Source organism: Brassica rapa, chromosome A09 (genome assembly GCF_000309985.2).
Source record: "Brassica rapa cultivar Chiifu-401-42 chromosome A09, CAAS_Brap_v3.01, whole genome shotgun sequence".
NCBI classification, from domain to species: Eukaryota; Viridiplantae; Streptophyta; class Magnoliopsida; order Brassicales; family Brassicaceae; genus Brassica; species Brassica rapa.
Window position 1 is genome coordinate 21,196,385 of NC_024803.2, and position 18,788 is coordinate 21,215,172.

Consider the following 18,788-nt stretch of genomic DNA (forward strand, 5'->3'; position numbering starts at 1 on the left):
AAGAAGTGGGAAATTCGCATGATAAAAGAAAGTATATAACAAATGCAATACATGTTGCCACTTCTCATGATATCAGAAAATGAATTCATGCACGTGGACCCTGTTATTACAGTTTTCATTATTATTTTCTTTTTTTTTTTGTAAAAACCATTATTATTTTCTTGTAGTAAACCGTATTATTATTAGAGGATGTGCACATGATCGATACATTCTATTGTCCTTTGCTGCCAAAAAAAAAAAATTGATAATGCAAGAGAAGTGGCGATGATATAAAGTTGAGTATGTTAATGTATGAGGTGTGTTGTTGTGTGTCCTAATGACCAAGACAGATGGTGTTGACTTGTGGTTGGAGTCACTTTCTCGATTTTCTAAGATCATTGCTGACTCAGCTGCTGCTCACTCACTTTCTTTTTGTCCTCTAGCTCAGCGGCGCGTGGACAAAACAACCGGGCGCCTATCTCCAGTTCGTAGACGGACCTTTATTTAGGACAATGAGTAATTAGTAATGGGCCAATAACAGTATAAACGAAGCCCATTACAAAAAGTAGTCGGAGAACAAACATCGTCGCCGGTCAAAGCGTTGTCGTTTCGAAATAGAGATCTTCGTTTTCTGCAACAGGAGGAGGGAAGCTCCGTCGCTCTTAGATCTTCACTCTGAAATTTTATAATCAACTGGTTTCAATGTCTTTGATTCACCTCTTCTTCTTCGTGGGTTTGGTGAACCTTGAAGCTGCTGCCGCGACTTCGTTTTCTCTAGGATCGCGCTCGATTCTCCGAGACATCGGTAGTAACGTCATCGTGGATCAGAAAGATAGCCGAACGCGATAAACTTTGTTTCAGTTTTCGAAGACACCTCATCTTGATCAACATTTGGGCTAAATAAAACAACGAAGCCCAACATTACAAAGTCCGGCTGAAGTGGCAAAAAGAAACATTTCTATTGGTTGATTTAATTGTCCGACGTGGATAGCCTCTCTACTCCTTATATATCCCTTTTAATATAGTATAGATCTGCAATCAGTAAATCTAAAATGGTGGTAAAGATTGGTTAGATATTCATGTTTAAATCAATATAGGATTATAGTCCCTATTTTCAATAGCTAAGCATAATTTATTTGAAATTCCTTTTTACATAAGAATAAAATAAATTATATCAGTATATCTCCCCCCAGACTTAAATTACACTGTCCCAGTGTAACTCAGCAGGAGTTATGATGAATAGTTTATAATGTAAGAAATGTAACAAGTAGGGAAGATACATATGACCGGATTAGATATCGATCGATGTGTAAGTGTTACATCGATCGTCGTGTGGTTGCTTATGTCGAACGATGTCGACGTCTCGTCGTCGGTCGATATTCAGGTCCTCCTACTTGGGTCTCCTAAATCTGAAAGAAATAAAACGAAAGAAATTAAATGCTAGCTAATAAAACCAAAGTAAAATAGCTAATAGTGGGTTGCCTCCCACTCAGCACTTGGTTATAGTCATTTAGTTTGACTGTGGTAGTGATTGGCTATTGTGTGGAGAAGCAGCTGCTTGTTGGAAAGCAAGCATCCACGTCATCTCTGCGCATTCTGGACCAAGATGCAATGAAACTTCTTGTGGCTTCATCATTTCTTGTCCATTTGTCATCCATCTTCTCAAGTACTTTGGAGATGTTCTGTAGCCTTTCTTGAATGTTGTCAATGCTGAACTGGTGCCAGCCTATGTTGTCATAGGCGTATGCTGAAAGTTCTGTCAGTTCCTTTTGCATTGACTCTACCGTCTTGTGTATCAGCTGCTTGCCGATTGGTGTAGACTCGGCATTGATCGATGCGATTATGTGTTCGTTGGTCGATCTAGACGAGTTGCCATCGATCGATTTCGCTAGCGTCCTGTCGATCGATGCTGATATCTGATGTTTAGCTGTGAGTTGCCACTGAATGGCTTTGACTTCTTTCTGTAGCCATTCTGCGTGGTTGTCTAGTCCACTGATTTTGTTGTCGAATGGAAAGTAGATGTCATCGCAGCGTTTGTCAAGTCGTTCCTCCATCGTGTCTAGAGCAGTGTAGATCTTGGATGTGATCTTGTCAACCTCTGCTGCTGTGTAAGGAAGTAACTCCACAGGTTTCTTGCCATCGATCCAAGGCCCTCGTAGCCTGTCGATCGATGCTGATTTTGCCTGCAAAAAACTTTGATTAGTAATGTTCTCAATATCCTTTTGGGCATCAAGTAATTGACTAGACAATTTGTTTAAATCTATCATGACTGGTGATATAAAACGGTCATGCATATCCTCGTAAGTCCTCAGCCTCTCATTCATGGCTGAGACTTTGGCGTCGAGCGATGTGAAGGTACACATGTCGATCGATGTGGCTGGTTGTTGGTCCTTCTTGCGAATGGTGTCCAGATCTTGCTGTAGTTGCTCGATTTTAGTGCTTAGCCAGTCTACGTTGTTGTTGAGAGGGCAGTAAACGTCGTTTATCCTTGTGTCGATGTATGCGACTTCCCATTCATCCCTGTGTTGTGTTGAACATTGCGGTTTTGCAGGGATCTGAGCTGTAGGAAGACTGACGTCGATCAATGTTTCACGTGGTGCGTCGATCGATGCTGAGGTCGTAGCTTCCCTCTCAAGTTGCTGACATAAACTCTCAATTTTTGTCCTCATTTCTGCCATACATCTGAAAAAGCTCATTGTAGCCTCTATCCAAAGGCTGATGTGTATCATCTACCAATGTTTTGAGCTCGTCTCCCAGTTTCTCCTGAGCTCCACAAATACCAAACACCATTTCATTGATTTCTTCGTTGGTGTAGAGTTCTGGTGCCAGTCTTGTGGGTGTGAAGGAAGTGGCATGTTCTGGAAGACAGATGTGGCTCTCCTCAAAAAGAGATGCTCTTTCCAGTATTTTCCAGATGTTGTCCTTTGTGACAGGTATCATCTCACCAGCTACGCCTCGTGTGTGTCCACGCTCATCTCTGTAGACTCCATACTCGTCCCTTTGTTCCCAAGTGAACTTTCTGGCTCCGTACATGTCGAAAGCGCGGTTCCCACATTCATACCGCCTGTCGATCGACGTCGGTTCATCCCTATCGATCGACGTTGGTGTTACCCTGTCGATCGATGTCTCTGTTGTACCGTCGATCGATGCTTGCCCTTTTGGTTGACATGATAGATCTGGGTTGATCTCTGTTGTGGTGACTCCTGCGTGGTTGTTAGGATCTGGTTGAATGACGTCTGGAGTGCCACGTTGCTGTGAGAATAGGTTGTCAGGTCCATTGGCTACTTGAAGGATGTCTGCTATGTCCTCTCTGGACACTTGTAAAATCCTTCCATCCATTGCACGTGCGTTGCCATCTGGGTCCCTGAAAATACCAAATTCATCAGGTGTTAGAAAACCGTAATCAATGTTTGCATAATCATTCAATTTAGAAATAGAAAGATTAGGGTTTAGAGTAGTATCGATCGATGTAGATATAGTTACATCGATCGATGGCAGTGTAATTTCTGCAGAACTTTTGTTCTTGAGATGGTTGCTCTTCATGGATTTTTCTGTTGATGTAGAAGGAAGAGTGTTCATCTTTTTTGCTTGTGTGTTTGCTCTAATGTGTGTAGGTGGTTTCGGAGGTGCAAAACGATTTATATAGGTATCTATAAACCTAGTTGGGGAGGGAATATTCTCCTGCTCCTGGATTTTCGCTGCGGCGGGAATATCGATCGATGTTCCTTTCGGGGTGTCGATCGATGTGAGCTGTTGTTTTGCTGGACGAGGGTGGGTATCGATCGATGTGGAATGCACAGTAGAACGATGTTAGAAACGTGTTGGTGAACTTATGTGTTTCAAGTCTTTCATCCCGCAAAGACATTTCTATTGCACGTTCTTTCCAGTAATCCTCATCGTATTCCTCGGTATGTTCCTCATTAGGTGAAGTAATTACAGTGTCAACTGCAAAACTCTCATGGAAACCACTGTCTGCCCAACTGCCTATGGAATAATCATCATGTCCTCTCTTGCTTGGAGGTTGGAAGGCAAAATGTTGGTAACAATGATTTGGTGAAGCGAAATGGTCAAGTGGGTGCACTACGTCGAGTGACGTGTTGTTGTAGTCATCGGTCACCATTGACACATTGGAATCGATCGATGGAAATGTTGGGGTGTCGATCGATTCCGAGTACTCTGTTTCGTACTCCGATTCATACTCTGCTCCACAATGGCATGCGCCAATGAAGCCGAGTTCTTTCCCATAATCCACAGAATCAATGACCTTTCTCTTAGGTCGGATGGGGTCGTAGTGGATGTTTGGGTCTATGAGCGTTAGACACAATTTGTTCTTGTTCATGTCACATAGGGCTTCTACTGTAGCTAGGAAAGATCTTCCAAGCAGAAGTGAAGAGTTCCAGTTAAGCTCGATGTCTAGGACATGAAGTCTACAGGGAAAGGGACAAGGGACATTACCAATCTGTACCTCCAGATCTCTTATGATACCTCCTGATCGTTTCTCTGAAAGATCCACGAAGGTGAAGGATTCCGTTGAGGGTTCGATGGTCAAACCAAGCTGGTCTGCCATGATCCTAGGGAGGATACTAACTGATGCTCCTGTGTCACACATTGAATGGGGAAATTCAACACCCTTGACTACACATGGTATTGCAAACTTCCCAGGATCACTCTTCTTCGTCAATGTGATCCTGTGCTTCATCTTCTCTCTGACTTGATGAAACATTCTCCTAATGTCTTCCTCGGCTACCTTTGTTTCTCTGAAGAACATCCACAACCGGTGTGTGAAGTAAGCTTCATCGAAAGGTTTTTCGATTGAGATTCTGAGGACTCGTTTAGTGAAACCATCCATTTCCTTATCGTTAGCTTCCCTCTTAAGGTTTTTAGGAATTTTCTCCTTTCTCTTCCTTAACCTTCTCCCTTCAGATTCTTATTCTTCTTGAACAGATTCTGGTGAATTATTTAAAGGGTTGGGTTTTGGTTCGGGTGGGTTTGCTAATGGTTTAGGTGGTGGTCTGAGTGCGTTGATGTAATCATTATCGATTGAGGGTAACCGCACTCGGTATGTCAGAGGTGCCTGTCGATCGATGGGAGGTGTGTTGTGACGATCGACGTCGGACTCGCTCTGTCGATCGATGGTTGGCTCAACCGATCGATCGATTTTATCATAGAAAGGGGAGGGTGGGTGAGGATGCTTAGCTGCGAATTCTTCATGAGTTAGAATTCGAACCACATTGCATTCAGTCGATTTGGCAGACGACGTCGATCGATGACTGGAGTAATCCGTTCATCGACATCGGTCGACACCATTGGGATCTGCCGAGACTCATGGAGCTTTCGATTTTGAAATCTCCTTCCTCAAGCTTTTCATTTCTCACCACTTGCCAGAAATCATCATCTATGATGGCATTTACGTGGTGTTTTCCGTTGTCGGCTCCTGCCTCTCTAGCGAAAGCTTCTTGCCTCTTTATAGTCTCGCCCGTCTGAATTACTTGGGTTTCAAGTTTTCTCACCTGAGTCCCTAAGGTCTCGATTTTGGTGTTCAGATTGTTGTAGGCAGAGTCTATCTTACCGTTGAAATCCACGGTGATTTGTTATTGTCCCAACAGTACTCGATCAAGCATCTCTTCGATCTTGCTTTCCTGAGTCTGGGGTGGTGGATTTTGGTAGTAAGAGTTCGAGTAGCTCTTGCTGTTGTTGAAGGGTTTTTGAAATTGTGAATTTTGGTTACTTCTTTGGCCATTTCCAAAGAAGTTTCTGTTTCCGCCTTGGTTTCCAAATTTCTGGAATCCGGTACCTCCGATGTAATTCACATTTTCTTCTCCTTCCGTATCTGCTACTTCTCCTTCAGCTGAACAGACTTGCTTCCTAAGAAGCTCGTGCACCACATCTAACTTAGCTCTTACTTCGTCCATCTGTTCCTTCCCGATAGAGGCTACAGACTTCTTCCGTTCAGAGTCAGTGTTTTTGGTGCTGCTGCTGTTAGCAAGGTTTTCGATAAGTCTCACAGCTTCCAACGGATTCCGAGTAGTGAAGTTTCCTTCACTCGCCGTATCAAGGGCCATTTGATACTGTAAGGCGAGACCTCGGAAAAAGTGCTTAGCAGCTGCACTTCGTTAAATCCGTGGTGTGGACAGTCTCGCTGGAAGAACCTAAATCTAATCCACGCATCTTTGAAGGACTCTCCAGCCTTCTGCGAGAATGTGGAAATTTTGTTCCGAAGTTCTTCAGCGCGCGCCTCATCGAAGAAGTTTCGTAAGAAAGCATTCTTGATGTCGCTCCAGGATGTTAAAGATCCTGTGGGTTGCTGCCTAAGCCAGTGCATCGCTTCTCCATTCAGCGTGTATCTGAAGAGCTTGCACAGCAGGTAATCTTCGGGGACTCCTTCCATCCGAATAGCAGCGATTAGATCCTCGAACCGTTCCAAATGGTCCATAGGATGCTCGTGCGGTAACCCAGAGTAGGGTATCTGCGACACGAGAGTGTAGTATTGAGGCTTCAGCTCGAAATTCTGCTTCTGGATCTCCGGAAGTCGAATAGCTGATCTGTTGGAATAGTACTCATCTGGGCGATTGTAGTCGGCCAGTGGTTTCGATCGAGCGTCCTCATCAACAGGTTGAGCAGCTCCTGTAGCATCAACATCAGGGATTACAGTTCCCTGAGCATATATTTTCTGACCTGTTGCATTACGCAGATGACCGGCCTGGTCATACAGGTTTCCGTTCTCGTCCTGAGTTAGAATAATAATGTTTACCATTTTTGACGACACGGTATCGATCGACGTACGCGGTGTAGTATCGATCATTGTCGAACGATTGGGATCGATCGACGATGACGGTTTTGTGTCGGTCGACGGTTGGTTATGCGTATCGATCGACGACGAAGTAGTTGCGTCGAGCGATGTGGAATGTTGACCTCTACGGATGGTGCGTTCCAAATGAGCAGGATCGTCTGAGAACAGCAAGTCTTTCTCCTTGTTGCTTCTGGTACCGCTGGGCATGTACCTGAAAAGACAAGAAAAAAATTATTAGAAAGGGGGTAAAGAAAAGAAAAAGAATTAATAAAACTAAATCTAATGGCGATCAAAGCTCCCCGGCAACGGCGCCAAATTTGATACCACTCAAATTACCCTAAGGAGTGTTACTCTCATCAAAAGAGGTTCAGATGTAGTACTTAGGGATCGAATCCACAAGGAGCTAGGGAACAATTAAATTTAGTGTTTATTAATTCTAAAGGTTGTAAATGTTTTTAAATGGAATAGCAATAGTAACAAGCGAGTAAATATAAATGTACCTTAGTTGGAAATGATATTAGATTCAGGGCCACTATTCAGGTATTGGAGATTATAATACCTATAGATGTCTAACTGTTGCATGCATGATATATTAGAGCTCATTCGCTTAACTCAGTGATCAGCTGTCGCATGTACCACTGGTTAACAGACTAGATCTTGTGTCTCACCGGTTAGTATGCAGACACAAGAGAGTGTCGATCGATAGTCTATTAAGACGTCGACTGATACACCTTTGCCAACATCGATCGATTGTCAGTTGAGTACATCGATCGACGGGTTCTAGCCAGGTCTATGCGCGAGTATGAAATGCTCTACTAAGATTCTAAATTGGCGGTTAGCCCTCTCTAGCAATCCTAATATGATAGATAGATGTCAGGATGGGATAACAAGGGTGCTTAAATATGCAATCCTATGATCAAGTTCTAGTTAGCTAGGCTAAAACAAGCAATGAATAGAAATTTATCATGAATATCACAACAAGGCAGATCTATAGTTTGGGGCTAATCCCACAAACCTATCTGAACCCTGGATCTAACAGTTGAACTACTCAGACATAGGAAATCAATTCATATCAATAGATAAATAGAAACTCATAGAATAGATGAAAAAAAATAGAAACAAGGAGTTCCAATCACAAGTGATCTTCTCTCCCAAATGAAACTTGTAACAAAACTAGGTCTAGAAAAAGCTCTGTTCTTCTGCCGTCAAAAACACTAGGCAGTATATATTCTACTAGGTTAAAAACTCGTCAGGACATTTTGGTAATTTGGCTTGGCCTTGGTTTTTAAGTCTGCTGAATCCAAAATGTCGCGTCTGGTGTCTCGACATCGATCGACGGTACTTGGGTACATCGATCGATATTAATCTTCATCTGTCGAGGCATTTTCTGATATCGATCGTCAGCACTGATGCGCATCGATCGATTATTCTTCCTCTCATCGACCTCTAAGTGGTCAGCTCGGGTGAAATGTCCTTTAAGCTCCAAAATTTTCCAAAGTCATAGCTTTACTCCGAAATGCACCTGAACCTGAAAACATACCTAGAAGAGTAGAAAACATAGATATATATATATATATAGTAAAACACTTATATACCATGGATAAAAATATGTCAAATCCAAGGTATATCAAGCTCTCTAAGCTTGATACGTAAGCATGCTCCTCAGTGTTGTCATTTAACTAATGCTCTAGGATTAATACATAGGGGATAATTTATAAATGTTCTTAAAAAATCATTGGAAATTTTGAAACTAAAATATTTATGTATTCTTATATGTTACATAGTTATATATATTATTTTAAATATCTAATAAATGAGACTTTTTACACATGTGATTTAAGATAATGCGTATCTTGTTATAATAAAAATGTTAAACCATTAATCATAAAAATTTTAACATAAAATTTTTAACAGTTTTAGTAATTTGTAGTCGTTTTTAAAAATTCAAAATATAAAATATATGAAAAAAATCTAAACTTTCAGTTTATAGTTAATTTTATTGTTTACTTTATTTAAATAATATAAAATTAAACAAAGAATGATGGAAGAGATACAAATTGTTATCAAATCTTTATTATTAAAATCATTAATTGTCATATAATATATATATATATATATATATATATATATATCAGCCATATTAGTAATTACGTAGCTTTTATTTAAGGTAAAAAAAAGAAAATACTAATTGTACACTTTTAATTAATTTTATTATTAGTTTGATGAAAATATAATATATACTTAGATGAACCAATATATTTTTCTAAGAATTTTGAAAATCATCTTGGTGATGATAAGTGGCTACATTCAAAAGTTGTAATGCTCCTCAATTAATATATAAATGATGTTTTGAAAATTTTGGTTAACGATATAGTACTATGAAGTTCATTTACAGTTTGCATGATCTATATCCTTTATTTGAAATATATTTTACACTGAAATATATTTTAAATTTTTTTTGAAACTGTGCAATGTCAAAATTTTACAAAGGAATTACGTTCCATGTCTCGTTCATTACTAATGTTGCAAACTAATGTAACTAATGTAAACCGGACAGTATAACCAAACGATTTTTTGCTACAGTATAACTTCTTTAAATTAATACTCTATAAATTAATATATACTAAAAATGTCTATAAAATAATACAATTTTCTAGTCCCAAAATTAAAATTTTGGTTCAATTAGTATATCCATAAATTAATATCTCTATAAATTAATAAAAAAATTATAGTTTTGGTGTAGTCCCAACATTATTGATTTATAGAGGTTTCACTGTATTTTGTTTCATAGCTTAAGTTATGCTTAATAATACAACAATTACATTTTCCTACTATAGTGAAACTAACGAAAACTAACGCAATGTTCAAAAATCCCCCTATATATTAAATGAGAAGTCACTTTAGTGATTTCTCGTGACGTATCATTCATATGTGAAGTTTCAAGAAATTGTTATAATTCGATTGGTCGATTATTCTTAATATTTATTTATTTAATTTAGATAAAAAAATTTAAGGGAAGTATAAAATCATTTAACATCAGTTGCTATATAATCTAAAGAATTTTACAAATAACCATTTATGGAAATTAATTCTCAAAATTATAGAAAGATTAATAATATTTTATTTATTAGTTTTAATATTTATAAACTATAATATAGTGAACGTAATTTTATATAAGATAATTATAATAGTTTTATACTCTACTTGATGAATTGTATTCGAATATAATTATATACTTACTATTTTAAAAATTACAAAATCCAAACATGTTTATTAATATTATTTTTAAATTATTTATCGTTGTTTAAAGAATAAATTTATCAGAATTTTAAAATAATTTATAAAAATATAAAACTATTATATATTGATTGAAAAGTCACATAAGTAATTTTTAATTATGTGTCGATCATAAATAAACTCTTCAAATTGTTATAATTTGATTGACCGATAACTTTTAATTTTAATTATTATAATTATAACTAAAAGGAAATGATAATTCAATTACCACTCTCCAAATAATCTACATAATTTTAGAAATAATTATATATGGTAACTAATTGTTGAAACTATGAAATAGTAATAATGTGATCAATTTTTTTATATATTTATAAATTACATAAATAAAAAACAAAAATGTTTATTTAAATTGATATAATGATTTTATATTCGTATAGAAAACCTTATATTTTTATATAATGTATCGTAATAACTATTAATGTCTAATAAATTTCATGCATGCTTTATAAATCGTTTATAAAATTATGAATAAATTTATAAAATTATTTATATTGGCTTATCAGATGTTTACATATCATTAAACCTTTTCTTAACTCCATCCTCTTTCCTCCTCTGAAAACCCATCTTCTTAAACTTCAGCTGAATCCAAACGTCTTTAACGCCATTGTTAAACGTCTTTGAACTTTGATGTGTTCATCAAAGTTATTGAGGGTCGTTTTCAGTAACCGAGAATGCCAATCGATGATTACGAGAATTCTGCGAAATCAAGCCTAAGAAAAAAAAAACGTGGTATTTCATATAATACCTTTTTCTGGCATGCTCTGTTTCTTTTAAAGCATCTAAGTACTTTGTTCCGTATACCCAACAAAGGGGTTTGGTTTTATCTTGAAGAACTGGAACAATGCTCTTTGGGAAGAGTATTTCATCTTATGCGACAAGTTTGATTCTGCAAGTAATTTACTTTATTTGGTGTCACTAATTTGTACAATACGATTTTCTTTTATATACCAGTCTTAAACTTTTAACCCACATAATTCCATATAAATAGTGAGAAAGAATCTAAAACATTAATGGGTTTTAATATGATTCCTATAATGATAACTTTTTGAAATTGAAGTATAAAAGGTGAAAATTTTGAAGTTCAGTTGTGGTTTAAGAGATATGTTTAAATGTTCTCTTGGAGTATATATATAATCGTATACCAAATGTTTATGTTCTGGAACAGATAATCAAATCTGTATTGGTTTTGGTGAGGGAGCTGGTGGACCAGAGGAGGGAGATATGCAAAAGACTGCCATGGGTGAAGCCTCTGCTTAAAGAGCAGTTCTTTGTTCACTGCAAGTTTCATGTACTCTCACAAGGGTGATTGCAATATGTATTACTTAGACTGCACCAGTGGCGAGCTTTGCTCTCTTTGTCTTTTCCATCGCAAAGACCATCCAATCCAAGTGCGTTCTTGCTATAATTTTAATTAAATTTTTGGTTGGTTGTGCTCTTTGGTTTAGGTTTTGAATTTGTATTGATTGGTTTTGGCAGATAGGTAGATCTTTAGGTCTATATATCAATAGCTTGCCACAATGCTTGGATCCATAGCTATTCCATGCAGGTCTGACTCCTTAAAAATATCCCTTCAAAAGTTCTGATTATGTTTCTTACCATCTATCTAATAATCTAAATTTTTTTTAATACAATCTGATTTGATCAATGGATTCTACTTGCAACATCTTTCTCATATGTGTTTTGATGATTTTATCATTTAGTTGCTTAGTTTTTTTGTTTAAACTTGGTCAATAGCAGCTTCTTCTGCGATCATAAGCTAAAGTTATGACCTTATGTGATTTACTTTTTTTTCGCGTTCTTTTCAGTGTGTCCATATGATGAAGGAAAATTGAATATGGATCTTGAGGTTTGAATGATAAGTGTCTGCATTCAGCTTGGTTTTGAGAACCAATCAGACACTGTCATACTTCTGTGCAAATGTCTTCGTCAAGATATCAGTAGGAGATGGATCACAAAGGAGGACAAGGAATCTGAAGTTTGGCAGTATAATCTAGGATGATGCAAAGGATCTTTCTGATTTTGTTCTCTTTCTTCTCTTAACATGTTAGTCGGATAACGTCGTTCCTATGATGAGTATTGTATGATTATAAGTGATAACATTTACTTGGGATAATGTTTTTTTCCTTCTCGCTTTATACTTTCTGTAAAGTTATGACGTTCAGTTGTACCAAGTACCAACTACGGAAGATGTTAAAAGGAAGGAGTGGTGTGGTAGATGTCATGAATAACAACCTTAATAGAACTCATAGTTGTAACGCAAACCCAAATCTAATAGCCAATACCTACAAAACTTAACATTCGATTAAACTACTAAAATCTGGTAGTATAAGAAGATAAGAGCTCCACAATTGTCTTAATCAAATAATATATAATACATATTAATTATTGAAAAAATATTACTTAAAATTTTGCATGAAATAAATACAATGATAGAAAAAACTATAATAATATACTAAAACAAATAACAAAAAAAAAATCCACGGCATCATAAACTACTTTACCACTTAAATTATTTGTCGGTCTCTTTAGGTTCTATTATTTATGACTCTAAACTTTGATTTGGGTTTATACAGTAATATTATTCTTACTATAGTCAACTAGGAAATTGAAAAATAGATTTGATTCATCCGCCAATTTATTTTTCTAAGTTCATATATGGTCAATAATTGTATCCCAACTTTAACTTATAAAAAAATAGAATGGCGAGAGGTTTGAGATCAAACATTAAAATCGATGTGCCGTTAACCAATACTACAAAACTCTGCACACATGAAATTAGCCATGTGTTTACCCGTAACTGAAGAATCGAACCTTACCAAATAAAGAGCAAAATCGAAACTAAATCAGATTTCATAAATCATCTATATTTCTATATATCATGTATTCTATATTTTTTCTAAAACTAAAATATCAGAACCAAACCAGAACCAAACTAGAACCGAACCAAAATCAATAAGTACCTCAATTTGAAATATAATTTACAAATCGAAAATATTAAATAAACTTAGTTTTACAGTAACAAATATCATAAACTTATTATTTATAAACTGAACTATCCAAAATGAATTATATGAATACCATTTCCCTAAATTATTTAAAATTATATAAGCAACCTGATAATTTATCCAAAAAACTTAAATCACAACCTGTTATTTTCCTGGCAAAAACCAATTTATCCATAAAATTTACTCAAATTAACCAAAATAATCTGAAATACCCGTAACCGAAAGGGACCCGATTTTTTTTTGATATTAGCTGGTTCCCCACTTTGTTGTCCTAACTGAACCAAAAAACAAAATATCTGAACAAGAATTGAATCAAATTTTATAAATAACCGAACATATCTTATATCTGTAGACTTAAAAAATAAAATAAATCCAAAAAAAAGATTATAAAAAAGTTTGAAAAAAGAAGAAAGAGAAAGGATAAAAAAAGAAAGAGAGCAAGAGTGGTACCTCTCGGTAGAGCTTTCATACCTTTCTAAAGAATCAGTGAATAACTGAATACATGTGGGATTATTTTACAGGTTGTTTTTATTTTAATTTTTAAAATATTTAATAACTAAATTATGTACAAAAATAATAATAAAAATATTAGTGAGGTACTCTACTTGCTATTTTACCACTAATGATGCCCTAACAATACGATCTCAGAATTCTATTCATTATTGTTTTTTATAATATAGGTTTCAATCCGCCATAGTTTTTGAATGCTTCATAAAATTAATATAAACTTATATAAAAATTACTTTATATTTTCTTATGAAGTATCTAAAAATTATTATAGATAAAAAATATTCTAAACAAACAAATAATGAGAAAAATATGGGATCATAATAATAAATTTTTTTTTGAATTATAACGACAGTAACCTTCATTGTTCTTTGATAAGTAACATTATATTTTTAATATTTCTTTTAGTTTCAAATAATAAGTTTTATATTATATAGTAATCATTATTCATTATTATAAATATGCACATTACAATATATATATATATATATATATATAGAAGAATTATTGTCAAAGAAGAGTTATGTTTATGAACATAAATCCACTAATATATTTTATCTTATAAATTATTCGAATTGTGAAATAAATTTTCTACTACAAAAATAACATTAAAACTCATGTAACACAACTAATGTACACAAAACTAATGTACACAAAATAATTTTATAAGATAGAATATGTTATTCTACTAAAATTAATATCTCCGTCTTAATTTTTTTTGCTCGACATGTGTAAAAATAATTATATTTGCATTCTTTAAATATTCCTTATTAAGGTTTTACTTTGTTACTCCCTTTCATTAAGATCACTTTTAATAAAAATAATCAGAATAATACGGTTGTATTATTCAAAGTTCAATACTCAAATATTCATGAATATTGTATAATTTCTAAACAATTAATGTTCTAAACTATCAACAATTCAGAAAAAGAGTGTCTGGATTTACTTCATCCTTACTCAACTTTATCTAATATCAATTTTCTATTTACTATTTAAAATTCATTTATTCTACATAGTTTATTTCTTATTAAACTGAAACAAATAGCTAAAAGTATTATTTTAGAGGTAACAACAAACTCAGAGGTGGTCGGTTGGAATTTTACAGAAGGTAATTACGTAATTATCTTGGAAAGTTTGAAACTACTAAACATTTTAATAGTACACTCTTTCACCACACCACAAAAAATCATAGAACCACGAATCTTAATGTCAAAGTGGATGGAATTACTTTATCACTACTCAATCTAATATGATCATAATTATAATGATTATTTTCCTCTCAAAATTTACTGAATATACAGAATTCATCTACGTATACAGCAAAAACTTAAATACTATATATGAGTTGAAACAAATAGAAATAGTTTTTTTTTATCATAATGAAACTGACTGTCAAATAACTCCTAACCAAAACATAACGAAACTGAAACAAAGATAATCAAAGACTAACTGCAGAGTAATAAGAAACATTATTTAGACCCAACATATGAAACCATAACTACTGGAATTTCATTTCAAACATGCACTATCTTAGCCGCATTGGTAGATGAGTGGATCCTCTTCTTAGGCGCATGATCATCTGCCTTCTCATCAGCATCCTTAACTGCATCACTGCTGCCCTCTCCAGTTTCAACCTGAACAGGAACTGGAATACCATCTGGATTGTCGTCATCATCAGCATTGTCTCCTCCCTAGTCCATTCGGAGAGTTTTAAAGATTATTAAAATAACTCTTACATCGACGACAAAGATTATTAATAGATAATCAAAGACTAATAAAGTCATTCTTACATGACATGTGAAGCAAAGATTTGTATTCATAAATTAATTTTAATTGTAGAGCCTTTTTTCATTAAATTCTATTTTATACAAACCTAACTGGATTACTCTTGAATGCTATAAAAAAATCCAATCTAACTGAATCAGTCTTGAATGCTGCTCCAAAACTAAATTTTCCGGAAGAAGTGAAGTATTCTTGTATTAGTTCACTGAAAAAAATCAACCTAATATGGAAAGTATTTACATTTTTTTCCTATGAGAAGATTTTAATTCTCTTTTTTGTAATTAAGGGTCATATTGTGAATGAGTTTTAATTCCTAACTAATATTTTCACCAAGAAAGAGTTTAAATTTTTAAGGTCAAACTATCTCAGAGTTTGGACCTTAAGTGAATAGCAATAATGCTCTCAAAGCTTTCATCATTGTGTAAAATTTTTAATGGTTTTTGTGATTCAGATTCGTCAAAGCAATCACTCAGTTTGATATTTGATAAATATCTTCCAAATTTTGTACCTTCCGCGATCACTCAGTTTAATATTTGATAAATTTCTTCCAAATTTTATACCTTCTGCAACTACTCAGTTTGATACTTGATAGATTTCTTCCTTATTATATATCTTCTTAGTATGATGAAATTGATGTTTGCTTCCACAACCTCTACGAAGTCCTCGAAGTTGACTCAACTTTCTTATTAATTATATAATGGCTTCCATTAGGACTGACCGACTGAGTACATTACTTTCTTTATGTTCAGTTGTAATAAACTAAGAGATTTCTGGCAAATAATAAAAGGATTGCATAACACCAAAAGATTAAAGGTCTCTACGTAACAAAGCAAATATCATCGTTACATCAAGAGTAGAACATTTCGGATGGTGGCCAACAACGGACACCAACAAAAGAGGCATTTGAACAATAAAAATCTTAGGAATACACAAAAGGCTTCCCTTTTTTTCCCAACAGTGCAAGAGTTCCATAAATATTTTTTTCAGAGCATGTTAAAGACTTTTCTTGACCTATCCATTTGCATGTGACGACCAGCCATATATCAAAGAATGCCTCAAGAATTCTGTGATTATAATTGTACTTCGTATCTTGATTTGCGGATGTTTCTATAAGTATGATGAAACTGATCACAGTCTTCTCCACCAGAAGAATCGTAGCTATCATCATCATGAATTGTTGTTGGTGCTGTCCTCTCTTCAGACCCATCAAACCAACAGCTGAAGAAAACCCATTGAGCTGCACCGACCCTTATGCTTCAGACAACACTCTATAAAAGGGTGAATGTCGTGTGATTCTAAGCTGCTCTTGCGTCTAGCTGAAGAGGAGCTAGCCCTGAGTTACTCTTGTCTGAACATTCATCAGAGGTTCTTCTGGTAACCGTATGCGCTTGGTTTGCTTTCCCTGTTTCCCGTTACTGTTAACAGCTTCAAATTTTGCTGGGAACATTATAAGGCCAATACTTCTTGCTTGTGACCCAACAAACGGATGTTCCTTCCTTGCCACAGGCTAGATAATTTTGAATTTCTTCCTTGCTTCTGCTGCTGCCTTTGAAACTTCTTCTGCATTGTAACGCGAAAGAGAACATGGACTGATCTTCACAGGTTGTGTCTTGTCTTCTGAACCAAATCGCCAGAAGAGAATCGGACAGCCTGAAGTTCTTATTGCACGGAACCACATCAAACCTTCTCAGTGTTAACATTTAATCAGCCGTCAGACGTTTCCTGAAAGTGGCGGTGAACATTTAATGTGGCTGGCATGATGGTTACCTTAAAAACTGTGAAAAAATATTAAGCATCAACAAACAGTTCCGTAATATACCATTCAAAGATACTCTATGAAAATCAAAATTATTTATGTATCTATTAAAATTTTAATCTCACCCTTCAAATCTTAATCATAAGTTTAAACTAATGAACCATAGAGTTATAAGTGTCTTTAAAAAGAGAGGGTAAATGTGGTTAAGATAAAAATAAAAAACGGTATTATGAATGTGGTAGTTCAGGCAATTTTTGAGAGAATCCCCCCCCACGTAATATACCATTCAAAGATACTCTATGAAAATCAAAATTATTTATGTATCTATTAAAATTTTAATCTCACCCTTCAAATCTTAATCATAAGTTTAAACTAATGAACCATAGAGTTATAAGTGTCTTTAAAAAGAGAGGGTAAATGTGGTTAAGATAAAAATAAAAAACGGTATTATGAATGTGGTAGTTCAGGCAATTTTTGAGCCCTTTTAGTTTAGTTATTAAAGTCCGTAAATTTAATAAACAATTATGAAAAACACATCCAATAACTAATTCATGATTAAAACATAGATTCTAAAAAAATAAAAAAATCCTAATCTTGATATTATTCAGTAATATTTATTTTAAAATCATAATTGGTTATTCATATAATATTGTTTATTTGATCTTCAAATACAACAACATATACAAGATTTCGTTAACATGTGTACTTCTGAATAGCAAAGGTCAATATTATTTTATGAAGTATCTAGCTAAATAATATAAAATAATTTTTTTTATACAATAAATAAGTTAAGCTTACGATGATTGAACACGCAAAACTCATGATCTTATGTAGTTATAATTGTTATTCAGCGTGAGCTTCTCATCAGATGCACTATTCAGGGTAGACGGTCTAGGTGTAGAACAAACTATTTAATGGTGGAATTAAGAGTGTTTAGGGGCTACCATTTCATTGTAGAGGCTGTGGACATCAATGGATCTATCCTCTCTTGCCATTTTGTGTGATATCCTGCATCCTATACAATAAAATGGAAGCCCCTAAACATTTTTAACTCCACCATTAAGACAAGTTTGGAACTTGCTCGAGATAGCTAAAACGCATGAAGTACGTCTTTGTGTATCAAGCCTTAGCAAGATGAGAGCTGTTTCAGAGGAAGGGGAAGAGGCTGATGAAGGGGATGAAGCTGATCAAAGGAATAAAGCTGATGAAGGGGATGAAGATGATGATGATATGGCTGAAGATGAAAATCATGATGGGGAGAAGGATGATGGGGATGAGGATGATGATATCCCTGTTGTTGCTGAAGCGGTTGATGATGCTGAGGATTACAGTGAGTATGAGAAGGTTAAAGATGAGGATGAGGATGAGGAAGAAGATGATGATATGTGTTTTGAAGATTTCAAAGGGACATATGATAGTGAAGGAGGAAGATCGTACGGTAGCTGGATATATGTCAACCAGAGTTTTGCTAGTAAGGATGCATTGGTTTCAGAGTTGCGGTTGACAGCGGTGAGGCGTAAGTTCTCCTTCAGAATATACAAGTCAATGGAAACTCTCCTTGTGGCAACATGTCGGGTGTGGGAACCGAAATTCGCACTGTCGATTTACGTTTAAATTAGGAAACTAAGAAAACCCTAATTTCCCAGAGGTCCCGGATCTCTGCGAGAGCCAA

The 18,788-nt window shown here is 35.1% G+C and overlaps 1 long non-coding RNA gene and 1 other non-coding gene across 2 annotated transcripts; both read left to right on the plus strand.

Annotated features, from left to right (window-relative positions):
• The first annotated feature begins 6,095 nt into the window (after nt 1-6,095).
• LOC117128685 lies at nt 6,096-6,201 on the plus strand. Its single transcript, XR_004452079.1, has one exon. It is a non-coding gene; the product is annotated as a small nucleolar RNA R71 (small nucleolar RNA).
• A 2,666-nt stretch (nt 6,202-8,867) lies between these two features.
• LOC117128188 lies at nt 8,868-17,693 on the plus strand. The gene is made up of 2 exons (XR_004451408.1): nt 8,868-17,390; nt 17,596-17,693. It is a non-coding gene; the product is annotated as an uncharacterized LOC117128188 (long non-coding RNA).
• Nucleotides 17,694-18,788: the final 1,095 nt, after the last annotated feature.